Raw genomic sequence first — 20,984 nt, 5'->3', positions numbered from 1 at the left:
GTGAAACGTGATGAAGGGAAGGTTCATGTAAAAATGAAATGAAAAAGTATAAATTAATAACATATCATTTTGTAGAGAGGAATGCAGTTTGATTTGATGGGAGGGATGGGGTTGTTCAAAAGTTTTTGATAGTTCTTGGATGGCGTGTAATGTGCAGGGGTAAACAATGAAATCGCAACAAAAAAATTTGAATGTTTAGTTGTATGGAAAGTGAAGGTGCACTCCCAAGTTTCTACTTAGTTCTCTAAAATGTTGTAATGTCTAATCCTATCGCATTAAGCAAAACTCTGAATTTGACCAAGAACATTTTGTGATTCAAACCCAAAGGAAATCTGACTCAACAAATTGTGACACTGCACCTCCGAGTCCACTGAGCTGCGTCCAAGATAGAACTCCCTACTTTTGTCCCACTCCCCCTGGAAGCCCATTTTGGATCCTGTCAGTTTTGTAAATATTCAAGTCGTTGACTGTAGTTTGCATATATACTGTTCAATAAATAGTTTGTGATTACATTACTTAAGGTTTCTTAAAGGACAAGTTCACAGTTTTTCAAGTCTGTCTTACAACATCAGTCAGGTACTATCCTTCCACCGCAACTCAACAGGGAAACAACATTCACTTGATATGACTAACTGAGACTGCTGAAGCCTCATATAAGCTTCACACCAACTTTTAAATGCATTTTTGCACAAAATGACTGTGTGGAAACACTGTGGATTTTGGCCTCCATCACTTACATTGAAAGCCCATTTGGAAGGTTGGGTGGGATCTTCTAATGGCCAGTATGTAGTAGGAATGATTACAGCAAGAAAACCTTTATGTGAGGCAGACAGACTAGAAAAATTGGGAACCCATCCTTTAACAATTTGCATTATTTATGTATTTATAGTTCGAGCTTTCATTCTTTCAGAAAACTCTCCTAACGTGTTTTGATATGCAAACAGCTATGGAGGTTACATCACGTGCCCAACATCATTTAATGACTTCTAACAACATTTCAAGGCGAGCTTTTTCTACTTGAACTTCGATGTTATGTTGGGTCCATCAAAACTAAAACACGTCACCTACCTCCTCCTCCTATTTGTGTTTTCTCGCCTTCATCAGGGTGGTGTCTGACGTTGTTTCCAGTTTCATTATACACAGTCTATTGATCATTCATGTGCCTGGTAATTTCCCATAAATATACATGCGCAAAACAACGATTTCATCATTCTTTTCTTCTAACCTAAAAGTCCCTCTGGGAAGGTGGTATTAATACAATCAATGGCGGTAATGTTTTCTTACAGAGAAAATAAAACACCGGCACTCACAGATCCATCTAGAAGAAATCATCAGCGTAAAAAAAGGTTTTTACGTTTTGTTTTTACACTGATAACAGCTTCTGGATGAAACGCGTCCGTCTCTGTCATTTCTGTCCACAGTAAAAAAAAACATAAGACGATGGATCAGTGAGTGCTGGCGTTTTGTTTCGATTGTTTCATCTTTACCACAACCGTGCACCCGATACTCTGCTTAAGATTTGGAGATGTGCGCACTGCTGCTTTGTACCAATGTTTTCTTAGAGGACATCGTAGCACCCATTGGAGTGTAACTGTAGCAGCCTCCTCAGGTTTGTCGCTGCTGTTTGGAAAAATCATTTGCCATGTTTTTGGGGAAAAAATAAGATAAAGTGTGAAACAGACAGACAATGAGAAGGGGGGCTTGGAGAGAACGAAAAAAGGGAAGATAAAGAGTTAAAAAAAAAAAAAAAGGTGACACAGCTCATCGTCTGCTGCTCCGGTCCATCAGCGTCATCATCATCTCCAGTCACCCCACTTGTTGGGTTGAGAGCCTACTATGTGATGGAGGCGTGCTAGGTTTTAATCCCATATTAGTAAGCAGGCAGTCAGTGAGGCAGGCAGTTCAGAGATTAGCGCCTGTCATCTGACTGCCCCAGCCCGCCAGAGAGGGGGATTAAACTGAAATAAATGCACCACTTCCTAGTAAACACCAGCATTACAGGCAAAGGGGGGTTGGGTTAGTTTCTCAGCAGAAAAAATGTTTTATAATTAGATGAGTGTTTAGTGACCTTTATTTTTTTGTTTGCTTGTTTGTTTTCTTTAGGAAATGTAAGGGCAGCATTTCTGGACAGTCATACATGTGGCAGATGACGGTAAAGAGAAAGGACTTGATCTAGAGAAGTTTTTAGATTTCTAATTTTACAAATTATATGATCATTCAAATCTGGATGTCAGTCAAGATGTTCAACTTGTAGTTTGCTGTTCTAGCACTTTATTAAGTCTTTATTAAGCCATTTCCCCCATTTGTAGATAGATAGATAGATAGATAGATAGATAGATAGATAGATAGACACACACAGTAGCAGGACTTCACTTAGTGAAAACCTCTTGACGTTAGTTAAACGTTGGGGCCTTTTATCCTCTGTGGAGCTAAACCCATCTCTTTCCCTACAACTTAGCACACAATCTCATTAGTTATCCTCTTTCTCCATCTCCATTCATGCGTGTTTTCATGCAGCTCTGAACAGTCAGACACCTACCTCTGGTCATGACATCGGGATTATTTAAAGGAGCATACAACTAGTTTTATCATATTTTAGCTCTTTACCTAAGATTCATGTAATTGCCAACTATTTTTAAAGCACACAAAACATTTATATATTGATTCCCTGCTGTATTTTCTAAGCAGACACTGGTTCCCACTGATTTAAGTGACACTTGCAGAGGCTTCAGACCTGCTTGAGATTGGTAAACCATCAATCACTGTGAAAAATGCGTTTGCACCTTTAATTAATGAACGCCAGAGATTTGAGAATCATCTGCATATTACTGCAAGTAATGTACACAAGAAATGTTATATCCATGTTCGCTTGTTTCTTATAGCTTGTCAATATTTCTGTTATCAATTCTTGTTGTTTGAGCATTCTTGAAGAGTCTTGAAAACAGACCTTGCCTGTATGTTTCAGTGGCAACCACACAATGACAACATGACTGATGAAAAATAAAATAATATAAAGAAATAAAATAAAATGGCAAAATGTTTACTGTTTGTAATTGGATGGTGAGAATTTAAATGAACCAAATACTGGTGGCTAACAGCTAAATACCATTTAATGTGGTACACAATTTGTATTTGAGAGTAAAATCAAAGGCAGTTTTTTGGACATCAGTGCAGTATATCACCAAAATCTTAGAGACTGTCGTGCAAAGGGAATGTTGGGTTTGCTTAAAACTGCATGAAAACATTTCTGACCACTAGAGGGCTGAAATATTCCAAAACAAAGTGCAGTTGTGACTAATATGTTAGCAAACTGCTTATACATGTAGCAGACATGAAGCAGCATTAGCATTAAGCTCGATTTATGGTCGATCAGAACTGGGTCGTACACTGTCTGAAATGTGCAGGGGCAGGGGGTTTCTGAAGCTATTCCACCATCTGACAGGCAAGTCTAAAGAAGTGTCCTGGCCCCTTTAGTCTCCACCAACACCTGAGGAAAAATAAAATCTCTTTAGGTAATATATTCCACTTTCTTTACCTGACACTTGTTTACTTCAGCTCCCTGCTGTTTAGTGCCGCAGGTAGAAGACACTCGGTCTGTCTGACCTAGTTTGCTTGAAAAGGCTTCTTTCTGTTTCGTGTGGGGTGTTGATGAGGGCCGAGAGACTCAAGCAGACAGTCAGAGCTAAAAGACTAGCATTTATCCTCCACAAGTTTGGCAGTATGAATGTCTGTTTCACATTTAATTTGATTAAACATTAACAAAAAATAGTGTTTAATGCAGATTTAAAGTTTAAACTAAGACACTTTCAGGATGGCAAGTCCCAGATGGGTATAGAAAATGAATGTAAACACAGCACAGCCATATGAACTTGTCAAGAGGACGCTGAACTGTACTGTACTAAAATGAAGGTGTGGAAAGCAGTGCACTTGGCAAAGCTGCCTGAGACAGTTTTATGGTTGATCAAACAAAAAGGGGCAGGATATCCTGTTATGATATTGTGCTGTTTTATGATCCAAATTCAACACTGCAAGCAGAGTTGAACTTGCAGTAAATGTGTCCCAGGTCTATTGTTTAATGCTGCCAAATCACATTTATGTTTTGCTCGAGACTAGTTATGAAATTTCAATCTAGGCAGTAATGTAAAGGCATAAATATAGCTTCATTAAAAACCTCAATTCTGGATGTCATTCTGTTTCCTCTGTTGCTGTTCACTTTCACATGCAAATAAATGAATCATTCAAGCTTTTATATTACATTTTCATAACAGCCTGCAGTTAAATAGGCTTTTGCCATAACAATAAAGACACAATATGAGAAAGAAATGTAGGACATATGATGTTAAACCGGGGCATTATCACAGAATGAAAACGATAAAAGAAGGATAGGAAAAGCATTACTGTTCAAATCTGGCTGGCACGCTTATGATTGTTGCCATGCAACTTTCGATAATGTTGCCATGGAAATAATCATTGCTGCAGTGCGTGAGACAGAAAGTCGATCTGTTACCATGGCAGAGGCTATGTTTTGTAGAGCATTCTGGGAGAGGGTTATTCTCCTGAGTCTGTTACCTCGTCCATGCATGAAACACTCCTCTTTTTCTTGACATGTAACAAGAGATCTGTCACGACACTCTGAGGTGTGCAACTGTGACTTTAATATAGTGAAATTCTTATCTTTATATTACTGTGAGGGAAACTCATTGCAGAGGCATGGCCTACAAAGCACATACAGCAGCACAGAAAATAGGACATCATAGAGGAGGAAAACAACTGATCAGACCAAACAGAGAGAACAATTTGGTGCAAAAAAAAGGCTGCAAAGTTCTTCCAGTGTCAGAACTTTATGCACAAGAGGCTATGTGTGGCACTTCAGAAGTGTCTTATATAGCATTAACATTAAGTTTCTCATAAGCACCAGATAAACATTCTCCTGGACTCCTGAACATGAGAAACAGACATGTTCTGATGTTCTAAAACCAAACTAAACAAAAAATATTTTTGCCCATGTATCCAGGTACTCTGTTTTTGACCACTATGATACTGTATAGCAAATTTTTGTTTATATCATGATCTACCAGCAAGTGCATAAAGGAAGATAATGTGCTGTAATACAATGTGTGTGCAGATCACTGACACCAAGTGGCAGGATTTCTGGTGCAATTTGATACTTTTGCATAATGTGTTTCAAGATTTTCTGTCATTTATATATATATGTTATAATGTCTGATGTTTATGTTAATTGTGTCAAAGTTAAGGTGCACATATGTAAAAAATGTTCCCTGCAAGTCATAAGCCTCTGAAAGAAAGCTTAATGTGCAAAGTTACCTCTACTTCCCCATCGGACTGATTTCAGATTGCTTGTGCCCACAAATGGCCGTCCATACTATAGTCTTTATTGCTAAGGTTGTTCCACAGGTTGTTCATGTTGTCAACTTGCATGTTTCAGATCGGATTTTGGCTCAAACATGTATGTGATGAATTTGAGAGGCTGACATTTTGAGTAAAGAATGAGAAAAAGATGCAAAATCCTGCTACTATTGTTAGTTGTTAGCTGCTGAGAGGCAACCAATCAGAATAGAGTGGGCTCATCAGGACGGGGGCCTTAAAGAGACAGGAGCTAAAACGGCCTGTTTCAGGCAGAGGCTGAACTGAGAGGCTGCATAAAGGGCCTGTATAAGATAAATAAGGAGTTTTTTTGAACTGTAAATCATGCAAAGATCTTCCAGTAGAGCCCCAGAATATAAATATAGACTTCAAATGTTCATGATATGTCACCTTTAATCAATGAAATAATTTTCTCACAGTCACAGAACAATCATTTTGAAGGCTTAAAGTTCAACAGTTATGGGAAATTCACTCTCACTGCCAGTTAAATAACAATATTTACACGTCTGCGCCCTATATGGAGCCTGGAGCCAGGAGGTGATTAGCTTAACATAAAGACTGGAAGCAGGAGGAGGGAGCTGCTAGACTGGCTTGGTCCAAAGTTCAAAAACACACCTATCAACATCTCCAAAGACTATTATTGAACATGTTGAATCTTGTTTGTATAATCCATACAAAAACAGAACTGCGAAAACACCAAGCTGGTGGTTTTACAGGGATATGAGAGAGGTATTGATCTTCTCACTCAGCAAGAAAGCAAATAAGTGTATTTCCCAAAATGTCAAACTATTTCTTTAACATACCCTCAGTTTATGTAATATTTATTTCACAATCATGTTGCATGTTCTGTGCTCTGTAACTGTGTCTCTGTTCTGCTTCAACACTTCGCTCCAAATCAATTCAAGCCGTAGTGGAACAAACAAAAAAAAAACCCTCCACTTAAAAACAATTAAAACTTGAGAGGGTGTACTCTAATAACAACATTATTCATTATGTTTTTTCATATCTGCATGAGTGTCCACTCTATGTGTTCTTGTAACTACAATTCCTCGCTTGTTACTCAACAAAACACATCATTATTGCTGTGCGGCTGGTGGGGGATTACGTGGCAGGCCAATCAGCGTCTCCTTAACGAAGCATTATCCGGTCGGCTGAGCTCCTGTTCTGCTATTCACTCATTAAACACTCTAAGTCACTTATTTTTTTCTCCTTAGAAAACAGACGTCAAATCTCCTTTTCACTCGATTTAAGGGATAAATGAATTCTCAAACATTCTCTCTCTCTCTTTCTCTCTCTCTGTCTCAATCTAACATGCGATTTCACTCCACCAAACAAATGCATTTATACTTTCTCTCATTCGAACTGTACTCTTCTCTTTCAAAGCTTCAAAACTAAATCTTTGTCTCCCTTGCAGATAAAATATTCAAATTTTCCATTCTTCATGCTTTCCTCCTTCATTTGTCTGTTATCTTTTCTTTTTCTCCTCTGCCCTCGCTCGCTCACCTTTTGCTCCATTGCCTGTATGCACCTCCTTTACTTCTTCACCCATGTTGTTTTCTTTCAACCTCAATATTCTCTCAATCTATCTTTCTAATTTTACCACTCTGTCCCTCTCTCAGGGATATAAACACATTTCCCTCAGGAATGTGTTTATCTCTGATCGTTGCTCCGGTTCACCTCCTGGTTGTCGGGTCACTTCGCTTGACTGCTCGCCTCCTCTTCCTCTTGCTACTCAGGCCTCTCCCCTTTCTTGACCATAATGCCATGTCCAGACTGACATTGTGTGTCAGAAAAAAAGCCTCTCATTCATTTCAATGAGACTACTGTGTTCACTCGGGGTCACGAGGCAGAGAGTTCCTGCAAAAAAAATGGAAAAAGAAGGTCAACCTGGCACTGATTTGGCCAGTCAGATTCCTGCAAGTGCATATATCTAATGACTTACATCGTAAAGTTAATTATACTGTTAACCTTGTGCCACAATAACTTTTATATGTAGTTTTATACAGTATATGGCTGCGGTGTTTTTGAGTCTGATAAGGGATCAAATTCAGGGATCTAAAAGTCAAACTGGCTTCTTTTTATTTCTCTTCTTCCTCAACCACACCCATCTCTGCCACCTGTCCTCCTTCTACCTCTTCTCCTTTCAGTTTCTGATGCTTTACCTCCACCTCTTCACCCTCTCCTTCTTCTTTACTAGAGCTCCTCCTTAATTTCCATCTCATCTTCCCTCTCCTTGTCTTTTCCTCTTCTCTTTGCCTCATTTACACCAACCTTTCCTCTCAGCTTCCTCCCTCCATGTCTCCTCATCCCCTATTCACCTCCTCATCTCCCTGCGTACATCCTTCTGCCTCCTCACACTCTCCTGTAATTTTGTTTCTGCATCTCATTCCTTGCTTTCCTCTCTTCTTTACCAACCGCATCCTCCAGTTTTCTTGTCCTTGCTTGCCCCAACACTTTTTTGTCTCTTGCTCTTCCCCCTCCTTTTACCCTCAAACCTCTTGATTTTTTTTTTGAATCACTCCCTCCTATTTCCACTTTCTCCTACTCTCCAAATCCTCCACTCACTTCCCCAGTCCTACTTTTCTCCTTTTTTTTCTACCTGTTTTTGCACCATGCTGCGAACATTGCTACAAGGCTGGCGGGAAACAGGCGATTAAAGGTTTATTTCTTAATTAAACTTGGCAGCCAAAGCCACCCAGTTTCAGTCATGAGTTGCTGAGGGGGCAGGAGCAGGGTGTCATGACCTCTTTGAAGAGAGGGAGCAACTAGCGCCACTGGTGCATTATGGGCATTTTCCAATAGGGACATAAAAGGACAGACGTTTAGTCCTCAGACTTATTCCAACATATTATCCTGAGTTTTACCGTGTTGGAAATTATTGCGAGTATGTGCTGATGGTGTTAGCATTTAATGAATACTGCATGTCAACCCTCTGAAAATTTAAGAAAAACTTCAAAGACAGTCTTTTGCTCTTCAAAAGAAACCAACTGCCTGTAGGCTTGAGAGGTGGCTCTGAAAAGTTTGTGTCTTGCTCTTATGCAAAGGAAGGCAGCAGATTCCAGTGAACCAAGAAAAAGTCCATCAAAAATGTCAAATCCTGCCACATAATGTGTCTTCTCCACCTCTCACCTTCATGCTCAGTATGTTCCAAACATGTAGTATTGCTAAATACACATCTGTTTGTAGCTAGCTTTGTTAGCTGTTTTGTTATTGTTTGCCAATATTTTTTTACATACTTAAATTTGGGACTATTTATTCATATCTCTCACTGCATTGCAGTTGAATGTTTTATTCCTGTTTTTATTTGTTGTTATATTCACTGAGCTTGTATTTATCATCAGTTTTATTATTATATATCTTTTTTATTTATTTTTCTACTGCCTTGTGTTTCATTTATATCTTATCATAATGCCTTTTTATATCTCATACACGATAAAGGACTTTGAATTGCCTTGTTTTTGAAAGGTGCTATACAAATAAACTCTCCTTTCTTTGTTGTTCATGATTGACATAAGCAAACAGTTGTGTGCCAGAGAGGTGAAATTAACTATGTAGGCAGGGTATAGTTATAAGAGAGATATGATCAGATCCTTCAGATTTCTTTGGGTTGCTCAAAAGTGGGCATGGCATAACAAATACAGAGCAATACAAGCTGTAGAGGACTAGTTGGCCTCCACCCAGGTTGTTACATAAGGAGGTGGAGGATGAGTGAGAAATGAATATAAATGAGAACATAGCAATGTTGTTTTGGAAATGTAAGCGTTTTTGCCAACTGAGCTATAAACACACACTTCTCGTATCACTGATAGCCTATAATATCACTCTGCTGGGCATAAACCACAAGGTAAAGGTCAAGTGCAGTTTTATATGATGGGTGCGGTTTGCTAGTCACCTCATTCACATTTGATTGGATATTATGTATACGCCCCCAAGCTCAAAATCAGTCATTAAAAACATTTTAGTGTTTTACATGAAGAGAAAAGAGAAGGATTTTAATAAAAAAAAATACTTATTATAACTTATATGACATATATTTCACATACCAAGGGATTAAACAATTAACAGACAGGATTAGAACCAGGAAAATTTTATTTTTCATTTCATTTTGTCTCTAACACTGGATGAATTATTTTCATGACAGACTTGCTAAGCTCTAGAGAGACTTTGTGCACTTATCTGACAGCACAAACGGGAATTTTGAATTTGTTGAGCGTCTCCTTACCCTGCAATTGGCAGGCTCCCCCGTGTGATTGTCACTATTGTAAACAGACGACGGGTCTTTTATGGAACTCCTAAGAACTCGTTAATAATCAACTGTATTAAAAATGCAAACCTTTCTATAAACCACCCTGAGTTTAATGCACCATTTATTCTGTGTGCACTTGTTGTGCAACTTTTGTAAGGCTGACTGACACACAAGTTAATTAAGTTCAATGTGGCAACTAGTAGCCTCATTGTGTCACCGTCTATGATGTCAAAGTCCATGTAAACATCAGTAGGCAGTGATTGTTTTTTTCCATTCTTGGTCCCTATATCAAACTACTTATTAAGAAATATCATCATCTTTTGATAGCAGTGTTACACATGTTTTCGCTGATAAAACAATAAACCATGAAAGCTGAAGAGATAAACAGTATGAACTCATCTTAATTATTCCCCTGTAAATTTGACTCATAGTACTTATCTATATCAATGCATATTCATGACTATATAAGCAATAAATCAAAGCTTACGTTTGGAAAATATCTGAGGTATTATTTATTAAGAATTTAACACTCACTCTTAAAAACACACTTATCTCTTCCTCTAAGACTTTATAGGTGTGGTTGATCAGATTTGATCAACAGTGCCAGCGACATAAACAAACCTTATTGGTGCACAGACATCAGGTTTTTCCCATCGAACCAAGTGCAAACCAAAACCAAAAACAATAAAAAAATACCTCAAGAAAAAAAAACCTTGGCAGAAAATGATGTAATGATGTGTTTGTTTATATAGGATATCATTATTCTTGGTAAAAAGCTGACTGGGAAATTATTTTTACATTTAAAATCAATCAGTTGTGTCTGTATGCATATGTCTGTGCTAATGTGGCTATTTATTATACTTTGCTTAAATAACAGTGTCATTTAAATTTACAACCCATTTCCTTCTGTTAATGTCCCATTTATGTTCCCCTTAATCATTTTGCAATGCATGCTGTATCTGAGTTCAGACTGTATAACCTTTGTTGTTTTGATTGTGTTTCAGACAACAAAATTTAGTGCATCCAAGCTAACATAAATTTAACCATCCTGGTTAACAAAGCATTGACAATTAATCTAAAAATGTTTGCAAGGTTTCAACATTTTTTAAAGATTACTTTCCAAAGTAGACTTTCATTCTTCTTTTGTGAAACAAGTGACTGAATGGAAGCAGATTGTGAATTAATGCAGCATTGACAAGAAAACCTCAAAACAGTGACAGCACATATTGTTGGATTATCTTTGTTGGCATGACTTTTCAAGGTTATGTGAGTGTCAGTGTCTCCGGACTGGCAGATGGGTTGGTTGTTAGATGAGAAGGTAAGAGTAAAGTTACTCCGACAAATGATAGAGGCATTGCTTGGAATAACCATACTCTTATATGTGTTGAGTACCAGTGGATCTCCTGGTATATGAAAAATGAAGGGATTGCCAAAGTTATTTCGATTCATCCTGTTGCATCCCCTTGCAATAATCAAGACATGGCAATATGTATGATGTTCTCAAGATTAGCACAAGAGAGGAAATACCTGATTTTTGAGATGCTCCTCAGGTTGAGGAAACATAACTGGACCGTTCTTGTGACTTGTTTGTCAAACGAGAGGTCACTATTAAAGACTACACCCATGTTTGTGGGTTTGATATTTGCAGACAGGGAGCCAAGAATCTTCTGCAGACTGGCACTGGACCAAATACAGTTATGTCTGATTTATTTTCATTTAGTATCAGAACGTTTTGGGACATCCAACACTTGATTTCTGAGGGACAAGATATCAGGTGATGTAAGTTGGCTTCTACACTGGTTTTTAACAGAACATAGATATCAGTGTCATTTGCACAGCAGTGGTATTGTTTGTGTGTTTGTGTATGTTTGTGAATATTGGAACCTGGTGGAAGCATGTATATAGAGAATACAAGGGGGCCAAGGATGGGGCCTTGGGGAACACCGTAGGTCAGAGGGGTCACTGAAGAGAGGGCACAAATATGTTTAAACCTGTCTAAAGCTGTTAAATAACTGAGAAAAACTGTGTGATTTACTGTGTATAAAGCTGATCAAGTAGAATTAATCCTGAACAATCACCAGCATCAGCTGTTAGTAAAAGATCATTGGTTACTTTAATGAGGGGAGTTTCAGTGCTGTACAGTAAACAGAAACCTGATTGTTTTTTTTTCTTCAGATAACATGATTATTTATAAAAGCGATCAACTTTCTAAAACTTTGGATATAAAATGTATTTATAAGTGGTATGATAACCATGGAAGAGGAATGCAGACAAATCCATCGTGCTTAGTTGAGGTTTCATGAACTGGACTCTACCCTCAACAAAAACACTACAAAATAAACTTCTTCACTCTGGCTCAAATTGATTTCAATCTCTTGTCTCAGGAATTCTGGGAAGGTGTTGGTTACTCTGATGTTTATGGTCCAAGTCAATTTGTTTTTTAGACTTGATTTGTGTTACTTTCACACACTGATGGCTCAGAGCAAACAACAACTGGAAGTCAGGGAGTGCTAGATGCTGAGAGAGGGAGTATACTTAGCTGTAATTTCAAGTATGTGGAGGAGAGGAGTGGATCAAGCTCACTGCCTAAATGTGGTTATGTCTGACTCAGAGATGAAAGATGAGTGGCAAACTACTCATCTAAAATGTCATCAGTATCACAAGAAAAGCACTCATGTTAAAGATCAGTGCAAAAGCCAAATCAATTTCTATCTACTGTAAGACCATATAATAAACACCTAACACCACTAAAGACACAAAGGTCACAGTGTCAGAACTGGCAGAGGCAGTCAAAGCACTTATCCAGACACAAAGAGACCAGGACCAAAGAGCTGAAAGTGAAAGAGCTCACCAGCAGCAATGCTGGCAGTCAATGCAGCACCAATTAAGGCAACTCCTGGCCATGGTTCAGCTTCATTGTAGAAAGTGGCATGAGGGACAGCAAAGAAACCAGCTAGATAACCAATCATCACAAGAGGAGCAAGATGAGGAGCAGTGGAGAGACCAGGGAGAAAAGAAGCTTGAGGATGAGCCACCCAGGGGCCATGGCAGCCAGTCTGAGACAGCAGACAGAAGGTCAGCTCCGTTCACCTGATAATGACATTGACATGAATGTTGTTGAAATCACAAAAAAGGGTTTGCATACCCAAATCAATTAGATTGTTCCTTTTATTTAGTTTTCTTCATCAAACTTGAGCACAGGTGGAAAATGCAGGCATTTCGACTATGCCTTGTGCAATAGTCCTTCAGTTTCATGATTGGTTCTTTTTAACTTTACACCAAGTGTCAATCAACTTATTACCAACAGGTGCACCAAGTGACTACCTGTAGTCAGAGGCATCCTAAGACAGACCTGCCTCACTACATAAACTAAATAAGAGGAATAACTGATTTGGGTGTGCTAACCCAGAACTTTGACTTTGATTGCACACACCTCAGTTCCCATTTTTGGTTTTGGTTGAGTGCGATGTTCAGATGTAGCTGATCTCTCTCAAGAAGTGCTTATATTGCCACCTAATGGTAGTAAAACCATATATAAGCACATAACGTTCAAGAAAAGTAAAGTCCAGCTTATTTGTTTAGCCCAGTTTGACATGACCACAGCTCTTTGAAATGGCCCAGGAGAGAAGAACAGCAAAGAATTGTGGGAGCAGAGAAGACTCAACCAGGGAGGGAGAAGTCAGTAGGCACATAGGAAAGGAAGTGAAATGTCATTAATGTGGTCACTGTAAAGGATAACCATAAAAGAGATGCTACGAGAATGCTAAAGCTGGATGGTATGCCCCATCCACTAACCAAGGAAAAACTAGACTATTGGTAAACTCACTATGGCAATAAAGTTAAAATAGGATTAGGGTTCCTAAAATAAAGTGCACTAACAATTTCCTGCACCGTGGAGGCTATGTTTAATCCCATTAGAATTAGAAGGTTAAGAGCACTTACACATGCCAATGAGTAAAAGTAAATTTAGAAGTTGGAAAACGAAGGCAGAATGGGCGACTGAGTGATAAATGAATACAGATGGAGATGATACCAGATGAAATATAAAGGTGTGCAGTACATCAGAGCAACAGGGAGAGATAAACATGAAGAAAACCTCTATACTCATTGATACTATAATGACGTTGATGGGCAGACGGAAGAATGATTAACACAGTGCACACATACACACAAACTATATAACACACATTGTATAAGTAGAAAAACAATGAGAGCACATTACCCTTCTTCCTGTTGTTGCCGTATTGAACTAAAGAGAGACATCATGTCCAGCATGGTATTGATGGACAGTTAACTGGTAATGTTGTCTAATGTTTTCACCGTTGGTGTTCCCGGAAGCTTTCCTCACTCTCTTACAGTAGCATTTATATCACTCCGAATACCATTTGGTGGATGTTTTTTTTCCATAGAGAACGGACACACCATGAGTTCATTCTGATGTTCTGATGTGAGTGGACCATATGAGATGTGAACCCTCAACCCTGGTGACGTTAATGGAACTAAGAAACAAATACATTTTATTATATAATAAATGAAGTTAGATATATCTGAGTTTTCAGAAAAATATATGATTCTCTGTAGCAACATTATCATTATCACACTGTCATTTAATACATTGTTATTATAAAAAATATTGATTATAGCTGCTTTAAATCCACCTAGAAATCATATGGAAAGACTCTCCTTGTAACTCGTGATTTTTTCCATATAAAAGTAATCCTGGTATCGTTTGTCTGTATCCATTGTTCCAGTGTAAACAGGAACTGCCAGTATGCAGTATGACTTTTAATGGTGATTTTCTAAAATGTAAACAATATGTATAGCTGAGCTTGAAACTTCATCCTTGACCTTGGAAACTGCAGTTTTAATACTCAATGACAACTCCAGCTACAGAAAAAGGCCACAAAATGTGACTGAAAGCTTTGCATACTAAAATTGTTGGTGTATGAGGGAGACTTTTTATCAGCATGCCACCATACTATACTATATGAAAATTTTTCTTCCAGATCTTTTGCTTAAATTTATTTGTGACCTCAACTGCACCTAAAGTTGAAACCCGTTAAACCTCATTGTCATTATCATCTTTACTCTGACAGATACTGATAATGACTTCTTGTGCAGGATGACCTGCTTTGACTGAACTAAATAAAACGTTTGTGGTATCATATCATATCAATCACTTTTATCCAGATAGTACATGTTTTCCTGATTGCTGCATCTACAGCATAAGCATATACAGTTTTAGGCTTGACTTCAGTTTCGGTTCTCTATCTCTGCATTTGCAGGCAACTGCCAAATTTGCCGCCTGTTTCCGTAATCTGATGGCAGGGCTGTTGGGTATGGTGGCTGATACAGAGAGAAACTTGGTTTGAGGTTTTTCTTGCATTCACACGTTGCTGCCTAATAATACCCTGTCATTTCATTGCTGCAAGCTCAATGTGCAGAAGTTGCAATGGTTAAAAACAAACAAAATCAATAAATTAAGAATCTAGCTCATGTTTAATCACTTTCTAATGGCTGAGTTTGTCAGGCTAAGTAGAATGTTTCCTTACATTATGGTTCTGCTGCTCCTGTTACCACCTAACAACCCAGTCTCACATCAAAATGTGTAATAGCTACGCTGGTGCACAGCACAAAACATATTAATTTCACAATAAGGGCTCTAAAATTGTGAGATGCTTACTTCTTTTTTTTTGCAGATTCTTTTCTATTGTCCTGTGTTCCAGTGTCCTGTGTCTGCGAAAACAAACAAAAATGGCTGACATTCTTTTTATTCTCAGTGGAAAATTCAATATTTTAAAATTGTTTCAGCATTAAATTGCACTTTGATAACATTGCTAGCGAAAATGTGAATTTTATTTTCATAATCTTTGTTTAGTGAATGTATATGATGTTTAGTTTGTCAGTTATTACAAAGATTTTTTTCAAGCTTTCTATCATTGCTATGGTGGTTACTATGGACACTGCTAAAGTACATGGTTGCATGTTGTCTGAATCATCATCTGTGCATTGTGTAGTTATCTGAGCTGTTATGTTATTTGTTTGATGATGTGAAAACATGAAAGTGTTGTTGATTGACTTTGATAAAGAACTCCTGCTATCCTAGTTAAGTAGTAAGAATAATCCAGATAACCATTAAAATCAGATTAGAATCCAGTATTTAACCTTACCTTAGACTAGTTATCCTTTGTTAATCACTTAGAACATTAGAAAGACATAAACTCTGATCATAAAGGTTGTTGTCATATCACTTGTTTCTTCTGCCTCCAAATGTCCTCATTGATGGAAGTGAACTCCTGCTGAGTCGGGGAGTGTAGGACACCATGCTCTTTTCTTTTATTCCATGGGATAAAACAGCCCTGATGAATGTCTTACCCAGGACCTACATGCACTGACCTCTTGCCCAAGTTCGGGTCTGACAGCGTGACACTAACCAAAGCCAAGCAGTGTGACAAAATGGAGGTTACACAGACCACCTGAGAGATCAGTCCTGACCGATAACTAAAATGATTGCCTGAACTAAAAGTATGAATGACCTTTAGGGTTATTTGAACAGGAGAAAGGCCTGAACCACTCCATGCAAACATGGACAGAAAACTTTTTTTTGAGTCTCCTTATCTCCTCAGACCACTGTCGTAAACTCTAGTTCACATTCTTGAGTGATACCTCGCTACTTCTCTTGTATTTCAGCAGAGATTTATTAACTGTGAAAGTAGGCTGTGCGATATGACGATATATATCGTGTGATGATGTTCATATTATGCTCTATCATTTATTTCGTTGTGACACAAATCACGCTCTTTACGACAATATTTTTCGTTATTTGGAGTCTTTCCATCTTTTGCACAGATTACATTGATAAATTACTCTTCTTGGCTTTTTAATTGTGAAGATTTTATTGCACTTACAGTAATGTAACAAGTTTAGTTGTCGTCAACTCTCCACCGCTGTCTGTCTCCTCTGCTGCACAGAACACAAGCAGAGAAAGAGCAGAGAAGCAGCAAGACGACGACCATAAATAAAAGCATAACGCAGTAGAGACTGTCTTTATTTATGTTATTTACCAAATTCATGTGCACTCTTTTAATTTCAGCTCAGTGTGTGAGAGTCTGTGCTGCATTTTGCTGTCATTTATGGTCGCCCTACTCCCCTCTGCTCTCTATAGCCCCTTTTACACCCCTTTTACGGAGGTAGTCACAGAGCCAGATCGACTGTGTGTGTAAAAGGGACAGCCGGCACGGCGGGACAGTGAGCTGATGTTGTTGTGTTAGCTCATATTCAGACCAAAGTGTGTGGCGTACAGCCGCAGTGCTGAGCAAAGGTTTGTGGAGGTGAGGGCGTGTTTGTCCTTTACAACATCACTGCCATGAAACAATCAGCAAATAAAATTTTATTGATCTGATTCACCGGCTTTCTCACTACCATTGCTCCCTCTCTTCATTCACTCTCTAGCCCACTCGACCACGGCTTCTCTCTCTCTCTCTCGTTGGTGCTCTCAGCTCTCTCTCTCTTTTTCTCTAATCTTTTTTAAAATGAGTCGGAAAGCCGACAGAGAAGTCTAAATTAACTTTTAATGTTATCAAACAAAGAGAAATGTCCTCCCCTTGTCCTAGTAACGTCTTTGTACTCCCTCATGGCAGAGTTTAAAGCTCTGATTAGTCTGATCTCCATCACGCCTCTGAATCCAGAACACCAGCATGCTATGTAAAAGACGGACCAACTATTCATTCATTGAATTAAAATGTTCTATATTGGGATAGGTATCGTTATCGGAATATGAAACGACCTATATTGGGATATGAGATTTTGGTCATGTCATCCAGCCCTATGAGAAAGTAAGTATCATCAGTATATGAACCACACCGTGCTGTGTGTCATAGAAATGCCTAAAGAATGGTATAACTTTGATAACTGTGTGATTATCTATTGATGATATATTAAAATTAGATAAATAAGATAGATTTTATTAGATTTAATATGTGACAATACTGCCCTCTATTGATAACTTAAATGGAAATAAAGTTAAATAAAAGATAAATGTTGCGATAAGGGTAAATGAATGTTTATATGGCCACTATGCAATGGTATTTTAAAATAATTGTTGATAGGAAGGATTGACTTATTATGAAATGAATGTATAATGCTAAACTGTTTTTCTGAATAGTTCTACAATACATTATTATCTACAATTTGACATGAAGTATTCAGACATAGTGACTCTCAAGTGTGATTATGCTTGTAAACTTAAACACTAAGTCACTAGTTTCCAAATTGCAGACTGCCATCTCAAGTCAGAGTATCAGTCACACCTTAAAAGTCCCGAAGAAAATAAATATTTATCAGAACATCAGCACGAAAATGTTTAAAACACACCCAAAACTCCGCCTGTCTTGTCCAAGCATATAAAACAAACCTCAGAGGAATCTTCCTTTGAACTGGTCTCCAAAAACTATTTTAAAAAACTATATTGGCCAAGGAGTATACTTGCTGTTACACCCTGCTGTTATTTTCGTTTAAGACAGTGTTGCTTCATGATTTGGAAATTAATTTTCTCCTTGTCCAAAATAAGATGACTCTCACAATGAGCAAGGAGGCTGCTTTGACTGGAGCCAATAATTTAGCCGTTATTTTCAATAATATGAACTGTGGTGTATCTTTGTGAACTTGATTTCGATTCACAACAACAACATCACACATATATGTCATGGCAGCCCTAGGGGACAGCAGCACTACGCTCTTTCTCGTGGCGTTTGAGAGCAGCGTCTCCATCAGATTAGATGCGATTTTCCAGAGAGGAGGAGTGTGAGGGCAAGCTGAAGGATATGAGTTAACAGATGGTTGGCATGGAAACAAGGCATCTTCAGAGCCCAGTGAGACTCTGCATCCTACCCCTGCCAGACAAGATGTCTGGGCTGACAGCCTGGATAATGCTGACACACAGATGGGATGAGAGGCAAAGCACAATGTTGATGTTTTGTGATCATCCTGTTGTCATCAGGATGCTTTGCTTTGTGTCTGTGATCATCGTTGTAAAAGGGATCCTTCCAAAATGTGTAGTCAAACATTTTAAGATAATGCCAATTACTATGATAGAATTGTAGCCTTATCGAATTAATTGATGTTTGACTGAATTGATTCCTGAACTATCTGGACAGTAAAAAATGTTTTCTTCCTCCCTATAAAAGCACCATGATGATCACACTAAAAGAAAAATGTTGGTGATTTTCTATATTTTTCTTATTGTCATTGGTCCTGTGTGTATCCAAAGCCTGATATATCTCATACCTCTGTGCCGTAGACCGCCGTTGTTATCCAGAAAGTATTAAAAAACATGTCACTGGGTGATGTTCCTTCATCATGAAGAGTTTGGTCATGTTAGTTTGTTTAGAAATGGCTCCAAAGACTAATAATAGCAATCACGTTTTCAATCTCCTGAGAGTAGTTCTGTGTAAGACAGCACCAGTGCACATGTGCAGGAACTTTGGGCTCATTGACGTAAATCTATTTGACGTAAATCTGATGTTAGGGGGATCTCGGTTAGTTTGAGTTTGCTTTGAGAATTGTGTCTGTATGGAAGACTCACTGCCCCAGTGGATGGCAGCCAGCATGGCCAGTATATCTAACTGTTACTGTGAGCTCTTAAGGAGGAAGCGTGGGAGTTCTGCATTACCCTGCTTTGAATGATCACATTCAGAGCGCTAATCACATTTTCACAGATTTAAACTGTGAATCTTTCACAATGAATCACATTTTATTCTCACAGTGTTGTTTTGTCAAAGAACTCTGGACTGAATCTGTAGACAAAAACTGCATTAAATGTCAAGAAATTAGGAGACTTACCAGACTGGCATGGCAGTTTCATTCATTCACTGCTCACTATTTGAGGTGCTTTTAACGTCCTTCTCTCCACCCTCGCCTAACACAAACTTAGTGTCTCTCTACATGGCTGTCCTATATTGTCCCCCTGGAACCTACTCACAATTCCTGAACGGATTTTCAGAGCTGATCTCAGATCTTGTGACTCGTGCTGACCGCATCATTATAATTGGCAATTTTAATATTCATTTTAATGACACATCCAACACACTAAACCAAGCCTTCACAACAATCATTGATACATTTGGTTCTACTCAGGCTGTCTCTGAACCCACACACCACAGCGATCACACCATCGATTTACTTTTACTCCGTGGTCTTTCTGTTACTGATCTTTCAGTCTCCCCCTCCACTCCATCATTATCCGATCACTCTCTAATCCAATTTACAATTTAATGTTCATATGCTGCCCATTTCTCAATATCGCTACCCTCCCAAAAAGAGCAATGTCATTAATAAATCAGCCAGAGCACTCTCACTAAACTGAATAATTACCCTGGCTTTCTGGATAGTTTAACAAATAAACTAAATAGCACCTTACTAGGTGTGCGGGACTCCGTAGCCCCCCCTTCAGGTTATAGAACAATCCTCACCCAACTTTACCCCATGTTTCAATGATTCTACTCAGGCACTCAAACAAACAGAAATTTGGAGAAGAAATGGCACAATACACATTAGAAGTACTCCACCAGGCCAGGAATGAAACACTGCTTGAGTACAAATATGCCCTCCAGCAAGCTAAATCTAATTATTACTTGGATCTAATCTCTAACAACAGACACAACCCCAAATTCTTATTCAACACCACAGATAAGCTCACTAAAAACAACCCAACCAACAACTGAGGTTGTTAACAGCTTTTTCATTGAAAAGATTGAGCTAATCAGGAATAATATTATTGGTAAGGCTGTGTCCCTCTCCTCTGATCCCTGCCACCTTCTACTTCTTTCTCATACTGTTTACCAAATCATCAGCCACCTTTTTCAGTTTAATTCAAACACTCTCTGACCTGTTCACTGTAATAAGAAGCCCTCTTCTCGACAGCATCAATAAATCCCTCAGTTCTGGTATTGTTCCCACTGCTTTTAGAATAGCTGTGGTTACACCCTTATTAAAAAGACCCAACCTTGACCCACAAACTCTGAACAATTACAGACTGATCTCAAATCTCTTCTTCATGTCCAAACTGTTAGAAAAGGTGGTTCCTAGCCAACTCACTGCACATCTATCCAGTAATAACATTCTTGATGAGTTTCAGTCAGGTTTCAGACCCAAACACTCTACCAAAACTACAGTGACTAAGGTAACTAACAACCTATTAATTGCAATGGACTCTGATCTTTCATCTGTCTTGCTGTTACTTGATTTAAGTGCCACCTTTGACACTGTGGACCACGACACCCTCCTCCAACGTCTTAAGAACCTTATTGGTCTCAAGGTGCTGGCACAAAGCGTTGCATACAACAATACTACATCT

General features: G+C 38.5%; 1 long non-coding RNA gene across 1 annotated transcript; it reads right to left on the bottom strand.

The window, feature by feature from the left end:
• Positions 1-5,778: 5,778 nt before the first annotated feature.
• Positions 5,779-15,925, bottom strand: LOC121894437. The gene is made up of 3 exons (XR_006095538.1): positions 15,802-15,925; positions 15,315-15,367; positions 5,779-7,242 (listed from the first exon to the last, which is right to left on the bottom strand). It is a non-coding gene; the product is annotated as an uncharacterized LOC121894437 (long non-coding RNA).
• Positions 15,926-20,984: the final 5,059 nt, after the last annotated feature.

The sequence above is a fragment of the Thunnus maccoyii genome, chromosome 3 (assembly GCF_910596095.1).
Source record: "Thunnus maccoyii chromosome 3, fThuMac1.1, whole genome shotgun sequence".
Lineage (NCBI taxonomy): Eukaryota > Metazoa > Chordata > Actinopteri > Scombriformes > Scombridae > Thunnus > Thunnus maccoyii.
The sequence above is the reverse complement of the archived record's forward strand: the minus strand, read 5'-3'. Positions and strand labels throughout refer to the sequence as shown.